At 37.8% G+C, this 17,975-nt stretch overlaps 1 pseudogene; it reads left to right on the plus strand.

Moving 5' to 3' along the window:
* Positions 1 to 15,569: 15,569 nt before the first annotated feature.
* LOC120615142 (Y-box-binding protein 1-like) overlaps positions 15,570 to 17,975 on the plus strand; it is a 225,264-nt pseudogene continuing 222,858 nt past the window's right edge.

Here is a 17,975-nt window from a genome sequence, read left to right on the forward strand (position 1 = left end):
AAAACTATAGGCCAGTATCTCTTATGAACTCTGATGCAGAAATCCTCAACAAAATATTAGCAAACCAAATTCAGCAATACATTAAAAATATCATACACCATGATCAAGTTGGATTTATTCCTGGGATGCAAGGTTGGTTCAATACCCACAAATCAATTATTGTGATACACCACATTAACAAATCGAAAGAAAGCAACCATATGATCATATCAATAGACACAGAAAAAGGGTTTGACAAAATCCAGCATCCATTTATGATAAAAACTCTGACCAAAGTGGGAATAGAGGGAACATATCTCAACATAATAAAGGCCGTATATGACAGACCTACAGCTAATATCATACTCAATGGGGAAAGGCTAAAAGCATTTTCCTTAAGATCAGGAACAAAACAAGGATGCCCATCTTCCCCACTCCTCTTCGACATTGTATTGGAAGTCTTAGCCAAAGCAATAAGACAAGAAAAAGAAATAAAAGGCATCTGAGTTGGAAAGGAAGAAGTAAAACTCTCGTTATTTGCCTATGACATGACACTATATACAGAGAACCCTAAAAATTCCACCAAAAAACTGTTAGAACTGACCAATAAATTCAGTAAAGTAGGAGGTTACAAAATAAATATTCAGAAGTCAGTGGCATTTTTATACACCAATGGTGAACTTTTGGAAAGAGAAATTAAAAAACAATCCTATTTACAATTGCATCAAAAAACTATAAAATATCTGGGGATCAAATTAACCAAGAAGATAGAAGACCTGTTTTCCGAAAATGACGTCACTGAAAAAAGAAATTGAAGAAGATACAAATAAATGGAAGCATATACTCAGTTCATGGGTAGGAAGAATCAACATCGTTAAAATGGCCATACTACCCAAAGCAATCTATAGATTCAATGCAATCCCTTTCTAAATACCAATGGCATTTTTCAGAAAGCTAGAACAAACAATCCTAAAATTTATATGAAGCCATAAAAAACCCCGAATAGCCATGGAAATCTTGAGAAAGAAGAATAAAGTTGGAGGTATCACACTACCTGATATCAAACTATACTATAAGGCTACGGTAATCAAAACAGCATGTACTGGCATAAAAACAGATATATTGATCAATGGAACAGAACAGAGAGCTCAGAAATAAATCCACACTTATACTCTCACTAAATATATGACAAAGGAGGTAGGAATATACAATGGGGTAAAGACAGTATCTTCAATAAATGGCGGTGGGAAAATTGGACAGATACATGCAAAAGAAAAAGTAAAAAGAAACTGGACCATCTTCTTACACTGTGTACAAGAATAGGCTCAAAATGGATTAAAGACTTAAATGTAAGACCCGAAACCATAAAACTTTTAGAAAAAAACATAAGCAGTAAACTCTCTGATACTACTAACAGGAATTTCCTTTCAGATATATCTTCTTGGTCAAGGCAAACAAAAGAAAAAATAAACAAATAGGACTACATTAAACTAAAAAGTTTTTGTATGGCAAAGGAAACCATCAACAAAACAAAAAGACAACCGACTGTTTGGGAGAATATATTCGCTAATAATACATCTGATAAGGGGTTAATTTCCAAAATTTGTAAAGAACTTATACAACTCAATAACAAAAAAACCCAAAAAATCCAATTAAAAAATGGGCAGAAGACCTGAACAAATACTTCTCCAAAGAAGAAATAAAGATGACTAACAGACATATGAAAAGATGCTCAGGGTGGCTAATCATCAGAGAAATGCAAATTAAAACCACAATGAGACATCACCTCGCACCTGTCAGAATGGCTATTATCAATAAATGAAGAAACAGCAAGTGTTGGCGAGGGTGCGGAGAAAAGGGAACCTTCATACTTTGTTGGTGGGACTGCAAATTGGTACAGCCATTATGGAAAACAGTCTGGAGGTTTCTCAAAATATTAAAAATGGATATAACTTTTGACCCAGCAATTGCACTTCTAGGTATTTATCCAAAGAAAGCCAAAATGATAATTCGTAAAGATCTATGCACTCCAATATTCATGGTAGCACAATTTACAATAGGCAAGACATGGAAGTAATCTAAATACCCATCAACAGACGATTGGATAAAGAAATTATGGTTCATATATACAATGGAATTTTACTCAGCCATTAAAAAAATGAAATCTTACCATCTGCAATGACATGGATGGACCTAGAGGTTATGGTGAGTGAAATAAGTCAGACAGAGAAAGATAAATACCATAAGATTTCACTTATATGCGGTATCTAAGGAACAAAAGAACAAATTAATCAAAACCAGACCCACAAATATAATGGACAATTTGGTGACGGACAGAGGGGAGGGGGCTGGGAGAATGGGGTGAAGGGTTAAATAAGTACAAATTAGTAGCCGATAGTTGGGCATGGGGATGGGAAGCACGGCAGAGGGAATGCAGTTAGCATTAATATGATGACTAAGTGGAGGGCCAGGGGAGGGAGGAAACAATTGGGGGATTGTTTTATGAACAGTATAGCTGTTTTACCAATGTACTGTACTTGAAACTAATTTAAATAAATAAATTCATTAAAAAAGTTTAGGATCCAAAAACAAAAAAAGAAGCAACTTTATTTTGTCTCCCACTGCCCACTGAAAATGTATTCAATGAAGATATTCCTTCATGGATGAAAATAGATGCAGGCACCATAACTTTTCTATCATTCTTATATGATAGTACTTCCATTAACTTTGTCTCAAACACTGTTTCAAATTAGTCAATAAGATGTTTGGTCCTATATTAATAAAAAAACCTGTTAACTTGATTCACTATCAAAATCTTTTCTCCATCTCCAGGTTGAGCCAGCCTCAGACATGGAAGTCTATGGTAGGGAACAAGCAATGCCTGGTTTCAATTCCTCTCCTTCCTCAAGCTTGAACCACCACATCACTCTGTTCTCACTACTTATCAGCTCTCTCCATTTGCTAGCTGCTGTTTCTTATCCTGAAAGTTCAAAGGGAGGAAGAGAGAAAAGGAAGTGAGGGATTCAGAAAGTTCTGACTTGAAAGTGTTCATCATTAGTTCACTGTGTGCTCTCTTGGTCCAGCAGGTGATTCTTTCCTACACAGTGCCCTTTCATGGGCTTTTTAGGGTCCCTACACCCTCCTTTGGCTCCTTGACACCAGAGGATAAACAACTAATCTCTCTTTTGGGGGTTTATGAAGACTCAGGCTCCTTCCTCAGGTCTTGGGCATCCAGCTTGACATATCCAACCTTTTTTGTCTGGAGTCTTTTTGCCCCTAGAAGGGCCCTATAGGATAGAACCATGGGTGACCTCAGGCCAACACTTACTCCCTTATCACTGTTGGAACAGTAGTGCAGTGGCCGTATAGCAGCAATCTCTTGGTTCTGTTGTAAGGTAGTTGTCGGACTCTCTCTCCAACCCTAGATCATCTTGGAGTTAAACCCAGGCCACTGTTTAATCACTGCAGGCATGATTTAGCACTTGTCTTCTGTGTCATTCAACTCCAGAGAGCACATTTCAAAGCTCTCAGAGTGACCCCCTTTGAAATATGTCACCCTTTGAAAGGTTTGATTTGAGAAAGGCATCCTTCCATTAGGATAAGTGAAAATGGCTTTCCCCAAGGATATTTTCCTCGTGATACCTTTACTCTTTTTCCACTCTCTGACCCCTTTATTGGTCAATGATCTGCTGAGAAGAATCAAGAGTCATGGAATTGCTTCACAGAGATGTTGTATGAATATCTGCATGTGTGCATTCCTTTCATATCTCTTGCAGTGTTTGCCCCCCTCCCCCCCGCCCTGCAGTACTAACACTTCAATTGCTGAAGTAGAAAGATTTGCATTCAAATATCCTAATAACCTGTGGTCCTTCGATCCTGGCTGTGCACAGATTTACACAAAGTGTTCTAGAACACATATGTCTAGACTCCTTTTTCAGACTATCAATCACAACTTCTGTGGTCCAGCAACTAGGAATCAAAATTTGAGAAGCTCAAGAGCTAATTTTGAAAGTCTGTGAAGGTTTTTGATTCATTGATAGGTATAATCAAAGATGGGTAAATGAGGTGATGCTCCTAAGTTTCTGGTCTTCTTGGTGGAAATATTGTGAATGATGTTCTCATAAACTATTCTAAACAATATGTACCCTAAAATTTTACTTTTATATATAAAAACTGGGCAAATTTTGAATAGTATCTTGGTGGAGAAATGATGAACCCATGAAGTTTTATGAATTTAGATAATTTCGATGTTCTTTTTAATTTCCTTTTACTTCAAAGTCATTTGGTAGATAATCAAATATGTATCACATGCAATCAAATATGGATCATATGATTTCTTGTGTGTCATTGCGAAAGAGGTTAGCATGGGTGGAGAAACCATGATTTTGCTCTTATTATCAATTCAGACCCTCTTCTGGGGCTTAATTTTCCCTAAAGTAATAATATTGAAATACATTTTGATTTACTTCCGGAGAAATAAAATTTTCCAGGGAAGTCTGCCCCTGAATGCATAATATGAAAAAATACACAGATGATATTTTAACTAAGAATCATAATGAAACACTTCAGGCCAAATAAAATTTAACAGAAAGAAAAGCATTTGCTCTGTTAATTCATTTTATGCCACTGTTCTTTGAGATAGCATGCAGAAGCCACCTGATATTATTATTAGGAAGACTGGGGCAATGGCAAGATGGAACTACCAAATCAATCAGGAAAGTAAAGGATATTGTACTCATGGCCCTGTTTTGATATGAATTTAAACTTAACTCACCTTTGAGAGTCTTAATCCACAATTTTAAACTTGGAATCAAACAAAAATTATAATTAAATATGTCACAGACAGACAGAAGTTCATTTGTAAAGTCAGGAATTACAGGCAGTTACCCATGTGGAATGACTTAAGGGGCTGTGTGGGCAGGGTAAAATTCTTACTTATAAATATCAGTGCCTGATATATCAGCATTATCTCATATATGGTTTTTTTTGTGGGTCAGAAATCTAGATAGTTAGCTGGGTCTTCTGCATTATGGTTTTTTATGAGAATGCAATCAGGGTTGGAGTCTCACCAGGCCAAGGCTTACCTGGGGAAGGATCCCCTTTGAAGCTCACGTTTGCTGGAAGGATTCAGTTCCTTAAGTACTATTGGACAGAGGGCCTCAATTCTTCATTGACCATTGGCTGGCAGCTGTCTCAGTTTGTGCCATATGGGCTTTTTCAACAGGGCAGCTTGCTTCATCAAATCCAGAAAGAGAGGGAATCTGCCAGCCAAGTAGAAGCTGCAACTTTTTAAATCTAATTATGAAAGTAATATCTTGTTGCCTTTGCTATATCTTATTGGTTAGGAGAAAATAACTAGGTTCAGCTCACTCTCAAGGGGAAGAAATTACACGACATGAATTCAGCAGACATGAATACTGGGGGACAACTTAGAGATCTGCCTATCATAGCCATCAACATGCAAAGAACCCTTAAATATAAATCTTCAGCTCAATCAAGAAAGTGCATGTGGATTCCCTCAAGAACCATAGCCCAAATATGTCCAAATCTACTTCTCTTGTCTTCTTTCATTGAATTTAATGCATCATCAGCCACTGAACTTCCCATCTTAGAAACTTGATCATGCTCAACAATTCTCCATTTTCTCTCACTACTTACATATGGTTCATCCGTAAGTCAGGAAGAAGCTATGGCCAGAATTTTCTTGAATTTCTCTAATTCACCCAACCGTCACTATTCTCTACTGATCATCTTTCACTTGGATCCATTGAATGAGCCTTCAAAGACTCTTCCATGAGTTCTTTTAATTCCAATCCACCACTTCCATAACTTGGTAATGTGCTTGAGTTATTTCTTCTCCAGAGTATTCCTCTCTTTTTTCCTATCACTATTTCTTGCCCAGAAAACTCTTATTTATTAAGACCGAGTTGAAATGGATGTAATTAGTAGAAATCTGTTTACACCTCATTAGACTGCAAAGGTTCTATCTCTGAAATATTAGAGAAAAATGATATACAATATAAAGATCACAGGAAAATTTTACTCCGAAGAGAAAAATTTTCAGGTATGGGCAAGCAACAACTCGTATTCACTATTCTTCTAAATGTAACTATAAAAATGTGCATGTAATTTTAAAGTAAAGAATGTTATCTCCAGTTTATAAGCATTCGTTAGAAGTGCTATTATTATTTTTTTTTTATGTGTGCTTTTCTGTGTTTTACTGTTTCCTTTGCTTGGAGTAACAAAACACAAATATTCAAAAAGTTATTTAGCAAGAGCACACTGAAATATCTAGTTTGACTATAATTTATCAAATTGTCTAAATAAATTTAGAAAATTATTTTCTAGAGCACTGTGGTGTAGTAGGTAAAAAACAAAACAAAACAGGGACTAAGAGACCTAAGTTTTAATGCCAATTCTGCCACCAACCTGTTTTACTTCTTTGGAGATTTTTTTCCATTATGGTTAAATATCTTTATTTATATAATTAAGAAATGGGACTAGATCACTGGTTAAAACCTCTGTTCTTCTAAACCCTTAGGTGGCAGTGCTTTATGGGTTCTGAAATAGGGTCTTGATCATAGTGTGGATTCATTAAATATTTACGTTTTTACTATTCCTTTTACCTTCACCACTAATATTTAGTTTCACCTCTACGAATAACAGCTTCTGTCTCTTGACTCTCACCTCTTGTTTTTGCTGCTACCTCTAATTAAAAATAGAGATGGCAAGAGTTGGCTGTCCTTCCTTGCCTCACTGAGCCTCTCTTATCCTCTTTCGGCTCATGATTTTCAGTTTATACAATGAGTTATTTTTCTATAAGCAAATTGCTTTTAAGAGAATTTGAGTCTAATAATTCTCGTTAATTAAAGTCTATTCATATCTTTAGATTGCTAGAAAATTACTAGCTCTGAACAACTTAGAATTTTTAAACAATTATAAATTCAAACGACTTTAATTTAATACATTGATTTATCCTTTTTGTGGCTTTCTGTATTGTAGATCAATTTCCTGAAAACTTCATGTTAAAAATGAAATCATTGTATAGTAATTGCTTTAGTTGAAAGTCTAATTCTACTTGGCAAACCATGATTATTATATTGCATGTAGAATTAGTATATACATTAGTTTACATTAGGCTAGCCTCAGACTCTGATCACTAGCCCATGAGAATTTCCCTTAATTCTTACTTATTCATTAGAGTTAGAAAAATATTTTTGTTGCTAGGCATGCTATGATTTAACATTAATATGTTTTAGGAACTTTTATTTTCCTATAATTGTCTAGTATATTATTGGTAGTCATGGAGGGAGATGTAGAGTTGAGGTACAGAAAAGAAAAATGTGACGATATCACTGAAGAATAGTGTTGCAGATCTTGTTTCTTACAGTAGGTTTTACTTATTATTTTCTTGCTGTCAATATAACATCTTATTTAGTTATTAGAGTGATCTATTAAGAAGTTGGGTAACAGTAGGCACTGTAATTCTCTGTTGAGGGCATTGTGTGAACCACTGAATATGTACCAAGACATGTAAACTGAATGGCTCCCAGGTCTAAAATGACTTCCTTGATATGTGATACATGGAAGCTATGTAAGAGATTTTATTCTGCATGTAACAAATGAGATAGAGAATTCCCTGTAGAGATGCCGTACTTCTTACAATCCGGAAACACTAATATTCCACATGTTAAGATCACTCATAGACCTGATTCATTACAGGTTTAGATATTTAATTGCTTTGTGCAATAACTGAAAACTTATTTCTCACATGCACCATGACTCCTTGATGATAAATATAAAATTCATAAGAAGAATCAATTTAGTTTAACAAGAAGAATCAATAGCCTAGTGAAATCATATTAATTTGACATTTCAGGATTACTTTACATTCATTCAATATATGTTTATTAAATGCCTATTCAGTGATAGGTACTACTAGCATCAAAGATGAATGCTCCATAATTGTATTTCTTCTACAGGAGAGCATCTCAATATGCAGGGAGAGATTCAACTCCAAGTGGGAACTAGTCATCTTTGTTATTAAGATTTCTCCTATCAGGTGACTTCAGATCTTGTAAGGCTATGACCAGTGAGCTGCTGAATGGACTCTGGCAGGGCCTATTTATTCTAGCTTGTACCAGACATCTTTCTTTATTCAACTGCTCCACTTACTGCCAGAGCTGGACTTTCAGGTCCTAAAAGAGGTCAAGGATAAAAACAGAAAATACAAGTTAATCTGTAAGACAAATGAGGAAAACGTTAATAATACTGCAAAGGAAATAATTTTTTAACGAGAAGAACCAAGGAGCACTGGGTGAATATCTGCATTAATACTGCAGACCAGGCCAGGGAAAAAACTTCTTGATAGAAGTTGACTGTTCAAAAAGTGCTATGATGTAGGCCTCGAGGCCTACCTGAATTTTGCTGTAATGATTAGAACTGTCTGTGACTTATTTGTAGCTCAAGGATTGGAGACACTATCATATCATCATTTATTCAACTGAGTTAAATGGATTGTTAGGCAGAAGCAAAAGTACTGTGACTTCAGGGTCAGATTTAACTAGTTTGCAATACTGGCTCTGATATCAGGAAAATTATTTAACAACTCAGTTTTTTCATTTTCCAAATAGAGTAGTATCTATTCTATAGAGTAGCTGTGGTGATTAGATAGAATAGAATATTATTACTGGCTAAATACTGAATGAGTCAAACAAGTAAATATAAAGCCCCACGTCTAGCCCAAGAATGCTGTCAATAAATGTGTTTCCTTTCCCTTCATATCTCTCACCATAATTTCTAATGATTCCATGCTTTTTCAGGAAATGATTTTCTAAGAATGAACCTGTACACCCAATTAGGTAACTGAGATCTCAGATTAAAGTTGTTGTTATTGTTGTTGTTTTTTGGTACAGTAGAGAGTAGTATTAAGAGCACAGACTGTAATTTTTTCGGGTGCAAAAATCAGCTCCGATGTTAGCAAGTTGAGTAGCTATGGGAAAAGGTCTTGACTACTCTGGGACTCAGTATATAAAATATAATCTCTCTCATAGAAATGATATAAGAATTACATGAATTAATACATTTAAAGCATCTGGCACACAGTAAGCTTTTTAAAAAAACGTTAGCTCAATTTAAACATAAAGTACTCAGAATAGTGCAAAGAGCAAAATTATCAAGTCAGAACTCAGGGCCCTAGTTTCACCTTTACATCTGCTAGGTTTCTAAATCAAGGTGCTTAACTTTACTAAATGTTAGTTTACCTATTTATAAAATCAGATTAATATTACCTTCCTGTTTAGCCTATATTACAGGGACAAACTAAATGAGATGATGTAAATTAGATGATAAGCATATTCTGAGCAATGTTATTATCTAGGAAAGTGTTAACAATCTACAATCTAATGATGCTAGAAGAAAACCGTTCATTAAACAGTTATATATGCACTATTTTAAACTTGGCAGTGCCAAATCAGGAGTGCATTCAATCCTATAAGAACCAGATTAGGAAAACAAACCACAGAGGTCTTCAACTGTGCTTCAATTTATGTCTCATACCTTAATTCTCTCCTCTGTTTATAACATTTCTTTGAATAATTACTAATGATAAGAAATAGCTTCTTGACTTTAGGTCCTGGATTTTGAAGTTAAATTCTAAAGACTAAACTCAAGGCACATTATTATTATTATTTTACTTTTTTCACTAGTAAAATGTAATTATATGAACCTAGAAGAGAAGCCACTTCCACAAGTTATATATTTAAATTATTCTATAAAAGCTTAACATTTCAAGTACTTTAACCTACTTAAGGGAACTAGTGCTGTGCTGGGATTAAGCCAATCCAATTAGTTTGTGGAAAATACATGAAAGATGTTTTTCCATAAGGAAGAATGAAAGGTGATAAAGCTGTGGACAGAATGTGGCTGATCTTCATGGTGAATTAATTTGAACGTTCCCGCCTTTTTCCTCCTCAAATGCTCACTGCATGATTTCTTTCCAACCTCATTAACTTTAATGTCATGTATGAGGGAGATAAACAGGGTTGGAGGGAGAAACAAAGATTAAGAGAGGCAAGACAGGTTTGCAAGGTGAAAAAATGTTTTTGCCTTCAACACAAAGAATTTAACTGTCCCATTTGGGGAGGTTCTCTGTATTTATATGTTATATGTTAAATCCTTATTTTTCTTTTTGTGTTATTTATTAAAGTATAGTTGACATATTATATTAGTTTCAGGTTTACAGCATAATGATTCAACATTTATATACCTTATGATGTGAGGATCCCTTATTTCTCTATACATAAGATCTTTTAGAATTGTGCTGTGCTCTGAGGTTTGTTTGTTTTTTTTTTTTTTAAATGAAGCCTATTTCTATTACTATTTATGAAGTTTATAATAACTGTGGAAACAGAATAGAGAGCCAGGTAAGGTGATAGACTCTTTCCAGATAAGCCTGGTGAGATGACTCAGGAGTGCCAGACCCTCCAAACTCTGATACCATGTCAGCCTTCTCACCCATCCTGACCAGCTAATACACATGCCTGGAGAAGGGAAAACCTAGAATTCATGTGATTAATTTTCTGTTATTTCAGTGGAAAATGGCTCTACATAGAAATGAAATTGTGTAATAGGAATATAAAATCATTTTCCTTTTTAAAACTGTATTTTGAAGTTATTTCAAACCGACAGAACAGCTGCAAGAACAGTACAAAGAACACTCATCTCATCTATCCAGATTCTGTATGTGTTGTCAGCCTTTCTTACTATATGTAGATACCCCAAATTATCTAACAATATAAGAGCAATCTGCAGTTATGATGCCCTATCATCCCTAAATATTCCAGTGTTTTCCTCTTCAAATAAGGAAATCAACAGTGATGCAATACTACCATCCAATCCACGGACACCATTGAAATTTCACCAATTTCCCCAAAATGTTGTATTTTCATTCATGATCTGTAAACCTATGTTGCATTTACTTGTCATATCTCTTCGTTTTCAGTGGAACAATTCCTCAATATTTTCCTATCTCTAATGACCTGGGTAACATGATCCTCAACATGAGTTGAAATAATGTTTTCTCTTCACACAGGCCACTTATTCTTTGCAGAAATAGCATGGAAATGATGCTTTGCCCTCTCAATTCATGATAATGGAGGCACATACCACTAGTGATGTTAATTTTGATCACTTGGTCAAGTTGGGGTGTACCGGGCATCTCCATTTTAAATTCTCAATGCCCCCTTTGTAATTAATTAGTTCTCTGTAAGGAGAAATTCTGATATTACACTACTCTCCTGTTATGTATCAAACCTGTAACCAAACTTAGTATCCACTGATGACTTCCACCTGAATAAGCCACCAGTCTATAATGGTTTTCAAATGGGTGATTTTCTATTTCGATCATTCTGTCTTCATTTATTAGTTGTCATTCTATTTTAAGGAAGAGTTGCTTCCTTTAATCACTCATTTATTATTTCTTTCTTTATATGGGCCTTTATTCTTATTATTTTTAGTTTATTATACATACTTAAATTCCTATTTTATTCAATGAGCCAGTAATCCATTGCTCTCATTATTTATTTTGGTGCAAACTGTTGTAGATTTGACCCCTTTAAGCTAAATCCCATAACTTTTTGCATTTTCTTACTATCTGGCATAAAAAGATGTCCCAGGCTCATCTTGTTTTTATCTCACCTAGTACTGGAATCAGCCATCTCCCCAGGCAGCTCTGGTTTCCTCAGATGCACTAAATATCAGTCTGAGAAGAGGCTGGCCCTTCCTCTGTGCTGGGAATATATTTCTTACACACTTGATTTTTATGATCACTTCTACATTCTTTTCAAAATTATTACCTAACTGAAACTCTCTAAATGAAGTCTCAGTTAAAATAATATCTTTTCTTGAAGCCCTTATAGATCCTCCATGTAGAAATCACTCCTTCCTTCTTTTTGTCTTTCCCATTCTCACCTCTGCCCTTAGGTCTTCATGGACACTTCCTACCTACTTCTTTCTGGAAGTTGTTGCCTGTGAGGGATATTGGAATTCGATGAGTTCTTTTGCTTCATGTAATCTTTGAACAGACTTTGTTGACGACCTGGCTCATAATAAACACTATCACTGTATCTGCCTATTTTACTACTGCCATTACTTGCTATCCAGCATGTTCTCTGTGTATTTATGTCTGGTTTCTGAAAGCTGGTTGTATTCTGGGGATTCAGGTTTTGTCCCTGTTTTCCCCACATTTGGGCTATTTTTTTCCTAACCCCTGTAGCTATCCATTTCTATAACGTACACAGGGCCAGCCTCTTCTCAGACTGATATTTAGTGCCTCTATCACAGAATGCATAGTTCTCCTAACAGTTGTACATAATCCTTATATTAAACTGTAAGCTCAAGGCCAAAACTTTTCTCCTTTTTATATACTCTATAGCAGCGGTCCCCAACCTTTTTGACACAAGGGACTGATGCTCTTATGAGAATCTAATGCCTGATGATCTGAGGTAGAGCTGAGGCGGTGATGCTACCGCTGGGAAGTGGGCTATAAATACAAATGAAGCTTCACTTGCTTGCCTACCTGCTGCTCATTTCTTACCGCATGGCCTAGTTCCTAACAGGCCATGGGCAGGTACTGGTCCATAGCTCGAGGGTTGGGCATCCCTGCTCTACAGAACATAAATCAAAGCCTTAAAATGATGGTTGCTTTCTAAAATTCGGTGTGTGATAAAGTAATTTTCTGATATCCTTCACTAAGATAATTCTACCTCTGTTGAAATGATTTGTGGTTAGGATTTGGTTTAATGATTATTTCCAATATTATAACTCCACCTAATCTAATATGGTCCAGTGTAGTATAGAATGAGACAGTATAGTTCCAGGAAATTTCTTGAAAACGAAAATGTATTTTTGCTACAATGTATTTATTTGCCCTATATTTGGAACTTCAAAAGCCTTGGATTAATGTTAAAGTAATTTGCTAGAGAAAGCTAAATTTACAGAAAAAATATTATTTATTTTAGGATTCTGTTTTCCATAATTCCAGAGTATTTTCACCCTTCTGACAAATTAAAACATCTTACATAGAATTTTCTTGGCCATTCACATGTTTTGAAGGCTAAGGCTTGTCATTGAGAGGCTAGATTCATAATTCAGAAACATTTATTCTCACCATAAATGTGGTAGCGGAGGCCTAGCTAACTGTTTCCTACCCTTCCCCTTATAGGTAAGGGAGTTTTCAGTGTCACAGCTAACGTGGCACAGACCACCAGCCCTGGTCAGTCACTTCCCTTACGGCCTGCCCACCAATTAAAATATGTTTTATTATGAGGAAGTATAAGATGTATATAAAAGGAAAAGCCTCACTGAGATCAGGGCTCAGCCTTTGGATGCAAATCCGCTGAGCCGGTGCCAGCATCAATAAATGTTACTTCCTACTCATTGCCTCAGTGTCCTGTCTCTCTGTCTGAGTATCCTGCAATATTTCTGGGGGCTTGTCTGGGATTAGAGATGGCGAGTATTGGTCTTCGGGGTTTGGCCCCCAGGACACTGGGAGAAGTAGACTCCACCTGGCGCCAGTGGACCTGTTGTCCACAGGGGAAAATGACTCTTCCAGCGGACCGGGGCAGCAGCTCCGAGAGCACAATGGAACCTGGTGAAGCACAGGAACCAGCGCAGGACTGCCTGACAGACAGGTGGGAACTTGGGTCCAGGTATTTGATCTGCCTCTAAAGAGGCAGAAGGGGAGTCTGATCAACTCCAGAAATCACCCAAATAGTCTCTGGAAGGAGACGAAATCGTGACTTCTCAGGTTTATTTTGGGCAGAGGGTGGTGTTTGATGAGTGCCTGAGTGTGAATGAGATGCTGCCTGACCACGAAGTGAGTGTTGAGCCCTTATCCGCGGTTCCACAGTGAACCTCATACTGCTTAGGGTGGTATCACTGGATCTCCAGGAGATGTCTACTCCAGTGATCCGAGTTGCGGTTTTATACTGACCCACCAATTGCCAAGAGGCACCTAAAATATCCCCGTGAGGGCAGCGGCTAGAGACTAGGGTGAAGTGAATCCCTGAGCATGCGTGCATCACCGTCACACAGGTAGAATATGGGTGAAGAAGGGAGTAAGCAGACCTCCTTAAGATATATGATAAAGAATTTTAAGGAGAGCTTTTCAGGAGATTACGGTGTGAAGCTCACTCCCCCAGAAACTTTGTACTTTTTGTGAGATAGACTGGCCCTCATTTGATGTAAGGAGGCTGTCAGAAGGACCCCTGTACAAGGCAGTCATAGCCAGAGTCTATCAGGTCATTATAGGGAATCCTGGTCATCTAGACCAGTTTCCCTATATCGATAGTTGGCAAGATGTGGTCCTGACTCGACTCCCTTGGTTGAGAGCCTGTCTAGAAGAGAACTGCAGAGTAATATTGGCCTGGGCCACTGTAACCTCCAAATGCCGATCTAAAGAAAAGAAACCAATATTGCCAAGTGAGTCAGAGGATACCCCACCGCCATATGCTCCCATTTATCCACCTCTGCCAAGGGACCTGGAGCAGCCGGTTATGCCCCTGAGACCCTTGTCCCCAAGTCTGCATGAAAACAACCTGGAATCCACCAATATCCCATACTTGTTGACCTCTGTAGATTCTCTGCCACCTCCAACCCCTTATGGCCTGACTGGAACCTGACCAAAAGCAGCAGTCTCTAGAGGAGAGGCCCTCCAATTACCCCTGTGTGAAACACGGGGTCCCCTATACTATGACCAGGATGGCCACATACAGGGCAGCCAACAACAGAGGAACTCCAGCAAGTCACCCAAGCTGCTTTAAAGTGGCTAGAGGAACGTGCCCTAGTATAGACCTTAAACATTCAGACCTATGCCCAAAACCAGTTCCCCAAGGAGAACCCCCAATGAGACCTCAGTGAGGACAAAGGACTCCAACAGATACTCAAGTGCTATCAGGAGGCTCTTTGAGGTGGTCTAAAAGGAGCGAAGAAAGCCATGAATATGAGTAAGAACTCAGAGGTACTCCAGGGACCCGAGGAAAGCCCAAGCCAATTCTATGAGAGGCTGTGTGAGGGGTTTCGCCTTTATACCCTCAATGACCCAGAGGCGGCCGAAAACCAGAGAAAGTTAATGCTGCTTTTGTCAGTCAGGCCTAGGGGGACATCTGGCGCAAACTGCAAAAACTAGAGGGCTTTGCTGGTATGAACACCAGTCAATTGTTAGGGGTAGCAACAAGAGTGTTTGTCAACCGCCCTAGTAGAACAATCAGGACATTCCTGGAGAGGTTCCCTGACGGGCCAGGGATGGGGCCAGAGGAGAATGCGACCGAAAGAACCACCTCACTCAGAAATGAGGTTGGGGTGGGACCAGTACGCTCATTGCCACCAAAAGGGTCACTGGAAAAACAAGTCCGCCTATCGACCACAGAGTTTGGGACAGGTGGAATGCATGAACAGGACCCTTAAGACTCAGTTGAGAAAACTATGTCAGGAGACACATCTACATTGGGACAAAGTATTCCCCATGGCATTATTAAGAATCAGGTCGGCCCCAACCAAGAAGACTGGGTTCTCCCCCTACGAGATCCTACATGGGCAACCACCCCCGCTCATCAAGGGAATACACGGAGATGGAAATAGGCGAATTGACACTAAGGCAGCAGTTAAAAGCCACTGTGCACTACTTTGCAGGCTCTCAACCACTGGGTTAGGGAAAGGCCACCTGTTAGTCTGACTACTGAGGCCCATTCCTTTAGGCCAGGAGATTTGGTGTGGGTCAAGGAATGGAATGTCCAACCCTTAAAGCCTCTTTGGAGGGGCCCATTCACTGTTATCTTGTTTGCCCCCACTGCAGTAAAGCTTGCCAAGATAATGCCTCGGATTCACCAGAGCAATCTTAAACCAGTGGCCACAGACTAGGAGTGCATTTCACACTCCACAGAGCCTTAGACTAACCCTCTGAAAGAGGTTGACTGGCCTTACAGATCTAAAGAATATCGGCCCCACTCTGGTCACACTGGAAGCTGACCAATGCATGTGTGGCAGAAGCCTGAGGACGGCGAACAGGATTAAGATGATGCTCTCTGACCCAATCTGGGGCCCGAGCATCAAAGGAAAGAATGTGGTAGTGGAGGCCTACCTAACCATTTCCTACCTTTTCCATAATAGGTACGGGACTTTTCAGTGTCACAGCTGATGTGGCACAGACCACTGGCCCTGGTCGGTCACTCCCCTTATGGCCTGCCAACTAATCAAAATACACTTTACTATGAGGAAGTATAAGATATGTATAAAAGGGAAAGCCCCGCTGAGATCAGGGCTCAGCCTTTGGATGTGAATCCACTGAGCTAGTGCTGGTACCAATAAACACTACTTCCTGCTTATTGCCTCGGTATCCCATCTCTCTGTCCGAGTATCCTGCAACATACTTTAAAATATAATATGTAAAATGCCAATTAACTTAAAAAATCACCATGTGTTAATTAGCTGACTTACCATTAGACAATATAAAAATAGCTCCAATGAACATAAAATGAAAAAGCTTATATACTTCATCTCTGGAACCTACAGGTCAATTGATGTTTTATTTCTCGTGGGCTTTATTTGTTACCTTAGTAAGAAATATTAGGGATAAATTTATAGTTAGAGTTTGAGTTCTGTGTTCAACTGTTCTAACTCCTGTTTTTAAGATGTTTTCCTTAATAAATGGATATTCAATTTTAGTATCTATCAGAATTGCTTGTATGGGAGGGTCTTAGTTAATATTTGGTCAATTTAATTCAACATAAAGATTTGCTCATGCCCAAATTACTGTAAAGCAGGCTGTTTATTAATCCAATGTATCATTCACTTAAAAACTGATATACAGTGAGAATTTGGCAACCTTCAAGCCCTTGCTCCCATGAATTGTTTGCTTAATAAGAACTTGACATGTTTCGGGTGAATAGGCTTTCTTGGAGTTTCATTTTTGTTCCTCTCTTTTTGTTCGCTCTTTCCATTTCTGAAATTCATTCTTGTTTTAAGATTTTTGAGTATACAAGAGAAATTATTCACTAGCTCTTTATTCCTCTTCAATGAAAACAGCAAGATTTTTGCTAGAAGCACAAGTTTTAATGGAGTTTGTTTTAAAATATAGCAAGACTTTTAAGAAAAACAGAGAACCTTCAGTCTTTTCACAAGCACTGTCACCATGAGTGATTTCATATTTCAGACATCAGGTCCAAAACAGCCAAAAGAACATATAAAATAAAAAATCAGAAATAAAATCTTTCACTTTTTTGCCAGCTAGTATAATCTTGAATTTGGCAGTCATCCAACTTTGCTTTGTAGGACCCTTCAAAAACGGAAGAGCCTACACTGTTTTTCCTATTTTGGTGTGAAAAACTCAAATTTAGTTACGTTGTTCAAAATTGGGTTCAGTATCAACGTTACAAAATGATTGTTTCTTCCTCTGCCAAGATCGGGCATCTCCACAACTGGGCTATTTTAGATTTGTTCATTGGAGCATATGAACTAATAACAATCCAGAAATCGGCTTGGCTTACTATGGAATAAGCTTTCAATAAATACTTGTTGAATTGAAATTGCCTTGTGATGCACTGATGAGAAATCATCAGATATTGATGAATGTCTGCTGACCTTTTATCACAGCCACTTTCAAGTCAGACATCAAGTCTGCTTTCCATTCTCAGTCTGGAGAACCTATTATCCTTAAAGGCTTTGTTTGCAAAATACATTATCAGTAAAAGCAGAATATGCTGTTAGAAAGATAATGTGTTTACGCAGAGCTCAGTAAACTATTTTACACAGTAGTAAAAAATGAAACCAGTCGTGTCTCCTCTTCCTCTGTAATGTAAGGCACTGTAAACTTCTAGGTCTCAAAAACTATAATAAATGTGCCCCAGGAAACTATACCTTAAAAATTCACATATGTATTCTCAGCAGAAAAATTTGCATTTGATTCATTGTGCTGGGACAACTATTGCAAGTTTGCTTGC

The sequence above is a fragment of the Pteropus medius genome, unplaced genomic scaffold, assembly GCF_902729225.1.
Source record: "Pteropus medius unplaced genomic scaffold, Ma_sr-lr_union100, whole genome shotgun sequence".
NCBI classification, from domain to species: domain Eukaryota; kingdom Metazoa; phylum Chordata; class Mammalia; order Chiroptera; family Pteropodidae; genus Pteropus; species Pteropus medius.